Source organism: Colossoma macropomum, unplaced genomic scaffold (assembly GCF_904425465.1).
Source record: "Colossoma macropomum unplaced genomic scaffold, Colossoma_macropomum, whole genome shotgun sequence".
NCBI classification, from domain to species: Eukaryota; Metazoa; Chordata; class Actinopteri; order Characiformes; family Serrasalmidae; genus Colossoma; species Colossoma macropomum.
Window position 1 is genome coordinate 12,660,865 of NW_023494801.1, and position 8,572 is coordinate 12,669,436.

The following is an 8,572-nucleotide window of genomic DNA, read 5'->3' on the forward strand; positions in this document are numbered from 1 at the left end:
TTCTTATTAGAGCTGTGCATCTTGGTCTTTCAGAGACAGTATATCTGTGGTATTTTAAAGATCTAACATTTAAAAACATATATATATATATATATATATATATATATATATATATATATATATGAATTATATTCATACATTCTCTCCATAACATTTTAAAAATGTTGATTAACCAGAGCCTGTCCACAGATTTTATAATATAGGTGTATGAAAGTCATCACACACATAATTAGCACACCACAAGGAATGATGTGGTAAATTATTCGTATTAATTGAATATTAGAAAAATTATAATTAAAAATGTACATATCACTCTTAAAGGTAACATAACAAGAACAGCCTGTTTCCTGTATAAGAGATAAAGCAAGGGGAGAAAATGATTGTGTTAAAATGATCAATAATGATGACTGTTTTGAATACAACAACCAAACAACAGCGCAAGCCAGTAGCAAGTGAATACAATAGGAATTTTTGAATAAAAATAATAATAAATGTAGGATATGGGCCCTTTAACAAGAATACGTCGACTAAAATAAGCACAACATAATCTCAAAAAGAAACAGTAAAACTTGGAATAGTAGCTAAAAAAAAGTGATGAATTTTTCTGTAGGTCTGACAGAACTCATTTCAGGAGAGAAACACGTGATGAAAACACACACGAACTTTAATAATAAGAGTACGCAGTAAAACTGAATACAGTATATAAGGATAAATACAAAAACAGGGAGACTGAGAAGATGAAACAGTGAACTAACAGCAACAGTGTGAAACTGGATGGCAAAAGATAAACTGACACTTGATTATGAACTAAGAGACAGTATAGGCCTATGTGATAAAACAGGGGTGTCCAATCTTATCTGCAAAGGGTCTGCAAAATCAAGTGGTCTTAGTAACTGGTGACCTCCTGCTTTGTTGGAGTGAAAACCTGCAGCCACACCGGTCCTTTGTGGACAGGATTGGACATCCCTGATCTAAAGGTTTAAGCGGGCAAACAACAGCAGCAGATTCTGAGATAGAAGATCAGCTAAGCTGTAGTAGACACATTTAACAAGACACTTACATAGCCAGACATGCTAACATTGGGGAAGGCAGAAGGTAAGCAGAGAAACTACACAGTTACGTTTGAGATGGCGTGTGGAAAAGGTCATGTCTTCAGTCAAGTCTGCATGTCTAGAGATTGTGGAGAAAGTCTTATGACCCAACTGTCCACAAGCTATCAGTGGAGATCAAGGAGACAGTCCAGATAACTGAAGTCAGACATTTGAAGCTGGAAGGAACCGTGGCTGGAAATCTAATGCACAACTCAAAGACGAATTTGAGTTTTTCAGATTTATACAGTTAAGAAATGGGAGGTGTCCTGATTCAGAGGCTGCAAATTGGTCAGCTGTCCAGAGAGTTGTACTGTGTTGAAATTCTTGTTCACACCTACCAGAGTAGGCAACATAAGGAAACATCCAGATCATGTAACTGTGGTGTTTTACATTCATGAAACCTTTTCGAAAATTTCTTACATGACTACCATGCATGACACCAACCAGGACACAGCTAAACGATGTCATAAGTAGTCCAACAAATCAGATGAAATACACATTCATGAAGCATACAAATATCATACAATCATATTTGATGTCTCAGTATGCTTTAGCTGTCTTGTGAACGTCCCAGTACTAAACGTGTGAGGGAAAATGTCTTTTTAGACATTATTCTGTGGCTTTGTGGTGAACTCAGTCTGTGTCATTGCATGCTACTTGCCTGGTGTACTTATTTTAGATGTGTCCTTAATTCAGTGAACTGGCCTCTTCATGTTGTCCATTGCTGGAATATCAAAGTTAACTTTTAGACAAAAGGGAAATAATCTCCTTTTTTGGTGTGCCCCGGGGTGAACCACAAAGGGTGAGAAGTCTATGAGGGGTTTGGGCTGAGCTCCTACTCTCCATGCTACAGGCCAGACCACTTTGGGTTCTCTTGCTCCATAAACCTTGTCCAGCAGGTCAGGTTTTCGCCACTAGCTCCCTGTTGCTTTGCTTCACCTCCACGCATTCCGACAACAGATCACTCTGCTCTGCTTCTTCTTCCGCCTGTGTCACATAGCAGCTGTCTGATTCTGTCTTCCTAAAGTTGTTCTTCCAACTTGAGACAGAGCAAGGAGAAGGAACTGGAGAAGATGTTTCAGACTTAATCTCCATCTCAAGACACAATAGACTAGTTCAGCCACAGATGATCTACCAGGGTAGTTAGCAAAGGTAGTGGATGCAGAAGTCGACTGCTGCTTAGCAACAGTGCAGACTGTGAAAGGCTTGTGAGAGTACATGGAATAGTTGGAAAGGGACACAGACGGACTGAGAGGGCATTTTCAGGATGGAATACGGGACCCCAGAGAGACTTCCTCAAGGGAAAGGTCACAGGAGCCAATGAGTCCAAAGCTCTGAAGGCATTCTCTGAAGAAGAAGAAGAAAAAAAAACAAAGTGGCACATACACAACATCCTTTGAAGGAGATGAGAAAGTCATGTAATGAATGTGTTAAACAAGAATGCTAGCTGACAGATCTCGTATATGAGAGTACAAATTAAAGCATTAAGAGAGTAAATGAACTGAATAATCTCACCTTTGATGTCATGTGCAGTTTTCTAAGAGACAGCTACAGCGGGCCCCTAAGAAAGGCTTCCATCAGCCTGGCCAAAGCATGAACTCAAAGACGTGGCTGTCTACTTCAAGAAGCATGACAGTACAGTACCAGTCAAAAGTACACTTGCTAGATATTGTACAGTGTAAGTTTTAAGTTTATTTCAAACATTGTACAGTATAGAAATCATCAGAGGTATTCAAAGTGGTGAAAACAGTATTGAAAACTGTGCCTAAATCTTGGAAAAGGCACCTTTTGCATTCAGTTGAAAAATGATACTGGATATTGCAGTCCGGAAACTAGGCAGGCCAGGTCATTACTTGAAGTTATTCTCCATGTTCTTTCTTTGCCATACTAGTAAGCTATTATTTAATTTTGAGGTGTATTTTGTGTTTTCAGCATGAAAAGATGAAAGGACCACCCAGTAAGCACCGAGCCTGATGAAATAGGTGACCCTGTCTGAAGTATGATATAATAACCATGTTCACTGAAAAATGCCTTTAACCACCAAAGTCATTGCACTGCTACCTCATTTTCACCAACAAAGGTGCCAGGGCCTGAGCTCGAACCATTTCATGCAAATTAAAAAAAAAAATCTGGCAAAATTCTGGCCCCATAAAACTTGCTGGCCTGGAACCAGGGAAAGGTCGCAAAGGATCTTGGTGGATGATGATGTCACAAAGTAAATCTGTTCATAAGAGTTGATATACCATTTTCAAACGAAAAAAAAAAGTATTTTAAAATTTTGTTTTATAGTAAAATAATATTTTTGTTTTTATCGGAGGTCAAATTATGTCTTTAGTTGCAAGCTCTCTCCTATTCTTGGAAACCTTTACTGTTAAAAGTAACTTTGAGAGTTAGAGCAACATAGTTTACCTAATTTTTTACTATTTCAGGTGAGGATAAAGTTATCAAGCCTAGATCGCTAAGTGCACCCACATGGCGTGTTGACGTTGTGTTGATTACTGACTTTGTGAACAGTTCACTTAAGTAATGTTACCAAGCTATATGATTTACCAAATGAGCGAAAACAGCATAATCACCAGCGGTTTGTGGAAAAAACATCACAAAAAAAAAAGAGTACAAAATAAATAAAGTTTTCGAAGGAAAGCCAATGTGTACACAGAAATATAAGAAGTGCTAAACTAAATTGAGAAAAAAACAGCAATGGCACCTTGTCAGTGAAAAAGGGCTACATGTGGGAACAGCAACTGTAGAACATGCTCACACACACTCATTCTGTGTCTGTAGATGCTAGTCAAAAGTTTGGGCACACCTCTTTATAGATAAGTTTTCCTTAATATGATTATGTTCCATATATAACTTATAGTGACGCTGTCAAAACTATAAATTACACACATGGATAGACCAAAAGTTGAAGAAATCAAAACTATCATCTGAAACATTCTTCAGAGCAGGCCCCTTTTGCCTTGTTTCAGCTTTGCACACTCTTGGCATATTCTACCTTCATGAAGAGCCACCCAAGATCAAAATCATCATTTAGAAACATATTTTATCATAATTTTATGATAATTGAGAATTTTAGCATAAGCCTTTGGATCAAAATGTCTTGAATTATCAAAGGCATGCATTCAGTCAGGTGTGTCCAAACTTTTGATAGCTAATCTATACAGTGGACTCGACTTCCATGTTACAGTTCTCTACTTTCTCGGCTGTTTTGGCCTGAGCAGTTCTCTTTCTGGGTTTCTGCCCTCTAGCTAAGCCAGCTTCACGTAGTCTTCTTTGAATTGTTGATATTGAAACAACTGATGTTCTAGTGGCATTGAGCTGAGCTTGTATTTTAGGGGCACTTAATTGCCCATCTCGTAGGCTAATGACTCGAATAAACTTGTTCTCCGATTCAGAGGTCACCTTTGGCCTTCCTGACCTCGCTCGGTCCTCATGAGTACCGGTTTCTTCAACTCGTTTAATAGTCTTAGCCACAGCGCTTACAGAGACTTGCAGGGCTTTTGCTATTTGTCTTAATGTTTGGCCTTCTTTTCTTAAAGTAATTACAGACTCTCTTTTTTCTCTGCTTAACTGAGTGCGTTTTGCCATTTTTTATTCCCTTTACATTCAGAATGTCAACAATGGAGTTTTGCTGCTTATGTTTCTATTATATTATTTACATGTATTTATAGAAATTAACCCTCGTCAGTTTTAGTAACTGCTGAGGAAAGATTAACGGTTAAAGGGTAACATGATCATTCACTGGTAGGACATATAATAAAGACACTTGGGCAAGTCTTCCAATACTGTTACACACAGTACACTTCAAGCATAACTAATCAGGGCTTCAGAGAGAGATCCTCTTGCTTTTGTTGTTCTACATTTTTACATTTAACATTTTCAGTTCAATTCTCTTTTGTTTATCCGCCTATGTAAACACCAAAATTAAGTCATTCTACGCAGGTTTATAGTTGAAGCATAGTTCATCATAAAATCGGGGGTATTGAAACTTTTGACCGGTACTGTATCTTCTAGAAAGATGTCAAATGATATGCTGACGCCATCACAGCAGAGATGACGGAAGGACCTGAGGGGAAAGAACACAAATGAGAAAGCTCCTCATCAAGTTCTGACAACTAAATGACAAAATTAAGCCATAAAAAGTTGATTTGTTGATGATCTGACAATGCATCATGGACAATTAACATTTTATTAATTATTAGGTATTGTTGCACCCCTAGTAAACATTTATAAAATGCAGAAATTTGGATGAATTTCTGCTGGATTACAGAGAAGAGTAACTTCTAATGTTAATTTAAAGTGTTACAAAATAATAAAATAATAAATAGTAAGATCGTAGTAAAATAATAAAAAGATCAATGCTGACATTTTAAAACAGTAGCTCAGCATTGCCTAAATGTTCTGTTCCTCAAGTGTACAATAAATGCATCATCACAAAAATCACTCAACTGTTCAACCCCAACACTCCCTCATCCAAACTCACTACTGAGTACTGTAGAAGGATGAAAAGCCCCTGTCAACATGGTTTTTAGTGTTTAAAATATTGTTTTAATAGTAAAGATATGCTCTGGAAAAAGTGTTTACCGGTATTAAATATAAGAAATATTAATAGAAAAATACAATTTAATAATACACTCCTGTGCAAAAAAATGAGCCCAGCCCAAAATTTCAAAACATTAAGCTTTTAATAGTCTGAACAACAAATCACGATACAATTAGATAAAGTAACTTAGTATAGCATTTATTTTCCCTTTGATCTCTTTAAATGTTTAAGTCTTGTAGGTAAACTTGCTTTTAGAGAGAGATGAGTCAATATTTTTCCACTTAGCATTGATGGTTTCACACCGTTGCAAAACATTGCGAAGCCAGTTTGTGTTTAATGTGAGACCAAATATTTTCTGTGTCTCTGACCATATCTAAAAAGATCAGTAAAAAAACATATTTTGGGCTTGGCCCATTTTTTTTTTTGCAGGGAATTGTAGATAAATCCTCCAAACATTTTGAGCTACTACCTGTTCAAAACTACAGAGCCCTGCTGGTGACATCCTGTATAAATAAAAATAATGCGTGGCCACAACTTAGTAAGGCGTGGGAATTAGATAAGTAAGTAGTGGCCACGACTTAGTAAGGTGTGGAAATGATTTACTAAAACATGGGAACGAGACCCTAATGCGTGGCCACGACTTTGTAAGGCATAATCCCATACCCATGCCTTACTAAGTCGTGGCCACGACTTAATTATCTCATTCCCACGCCTTACTAATTCGTGGCCATGCATTAGGATCTCTTTCCCACGCGTTAATAAGACTTCTATAACTAAGGCCACCCAAGCTCTAGTTATGAGTTAGCATGGTCATATTTGCGGATAACGTGGAGAAATTTCTTGTGTTGTCGTATCGGGCGATACACCTGTAAAGTATAATTGCAGGGAACCCCTATGAGCCTTAATGTTAAGAGTGGAAGCTAACGTAACACTAATGCTAACACAGAACATGCACTAATAAGAATGCTTCAGTGTTTTACAGGTCTCCCTTGTAGCACTGATGCCCACCTCACATTGCCTTCATAATGTTTTGTCTGATCTAAAGGTCCATGTTGTCCATTGGTAGTGTTTTTCTTCGTCACGATCAGACTTGCTTTTTCTGACCAAAAAGCTCTCTCTCTCGTAGTGGTCTTTCTCCCAGGAATCTTCTCATCCTTCACTGATCTACTCATTCTAGACTCTGAATTCGTTTTTTTTTTTTTACTTTCCCTTCTGTTCCATCTCAGCATCATGAACCAATTTCATACCTAAACAGTAAACATTCACTAACGCCTAACAGATGTACTTTCCCACATTTTGGACTTTATGGACCACTGCTCCTTCACGTGCACTCACTGAGCATGCCCACTATCATGTTACGGCAATGGTTATCCAATCAAGGGCAAGTGTAGCTGGGAGGTTACATTCCAACCAAGTATTAGAAACCTTAATTCAATTAGTTAACAGGCCTGTTCCTGCTTAAAACCAGCATTTACTGGGTTATTTGTCATGTTCTGTAACATGAACATGACAAATAACGTTTTTTGTAGTGCAGCATGGTATCCTTCAGCCTCAATGGTCTGACAGAATTCATGATTCTATAGGCTTTTTGTGTTTTATCTATCAGTTTTCTCTCACTACAATGTCCAGCATGTATTACACAAACACGGCATACAGCCTCTGGTAATCCCCCACAGCACAGGGGCTACTAAATAAAGACGGAATGTTTGGCTTCTTAACACTTAACACTTTCTCGCTTTCTACTGCATTCACCAGCTAGACAGGGGAAAATACAGCCCAGTGCACATTTCATGCACTGTAGTTTTTCAAAAGCTCCTCCCACCTTCAAGATACATCATCAGAAAGGGCTTTCCTAAGTCTTTTAACTGGAAAGAAATCATAATGTTACACTGTAGAAGGTGAGTATGCATGTTTATGAGAGATGTAGCAATGTTTACATTATCCATTTTGACCATAGTGCCCCTTTACTCAATTCCTCAAACAGAGTTTCCTGCTGGACTGGAGTAACCGGTAGCTACACTGAGCCTCTGCACAAGACTGGATAGTCAGCCTACAGCGCATCCTTCCTGTGCAACCCATACAAAGCCACTAGCGACCACCCGTTTAACCCCAAAACAAGCAAAAGAGATCGTCTCGTTTGTTGGATTTTTCCCCCTCATGAGAACACACGGGATAGATTCCTCCAAACAAACACGTTCAAAACACATGTTCATTTGAGCGATGCCTGTCCTGCGAGTCGGAGACCCCACCAAAAGTTACAGAAAAGATACTCAAATGTGCTACATATACAAATAACTGCGGGCTCACGGACTTCATGTGCTAAATGTGGGGGGGTCTACTGGCCCAGTTACCAAACACTGCAACTAAACCATCAACTTAACCGCAACACACGACCCAGCATAAGAGCGTGCAGAATAAAACAGCCTATACTTACACTATAATGCAATATACACAGTGAGAGGGAACAGGCGGGTGATGCACTGAGGTGTTTATAGCTGTTAACGTTGCAAATGTTCACACAATCACTGCGTCTGAGTGCAGAGTGCACAGAGCACAGCGCTCAGCGTCTGTGCGCAAAAGATAAAACGCTGCCAGGGGGCGTTTCCTGCCACGACTTCTACTGCTGCTTCTTTAGGGGTTTCTGTGAAAGACCTAACAACAGTTGTTCTATTACTGCCACCTACAGTGCGGAGGTCTACAAATACTACTGGCCATATTATTATTATTATTATTATTATTATTATTATTAATAAGTGCATTTCTATAGCAATTTTCATACATGAAAATACAGTTTTAATATTGATATTTGATATTCATACATTCTTCATAAAATTTACACACAATGTAAAGGCCAACAGGCATTTTCAAATTATGTCAAAACTGACAAACAACAAAAATGTAGATATGAGGTTTTGTCCCGACAGCAGTGATATAT

General features: G+C 38.3%; 1 long non-coding RNA gene across 1 annotated transcript; it reads right to left on the reverse strand.

The window, feature by feature from the left end:
• Nucleotides 1–643: 643 nt before the first annotated feature.
• Nucleotides 644–8,218, reverse strand: LOC118821307. Its single transcript, XR_005008327.1, has 3 exons — nucleotides 8,072–8,218; nucleotides 2,607–5,160; nucleotides 644–2,438 (listed from the first exon to the last, which is right to left on the reverse strand). It is a non-coding gene; the product is annotated as an uncharacterized LOC118821307 (long non-coding RNA).
• Between the last annotated feature and the right edge of the window lie 354 nt (nucleotides 8,219–8,572).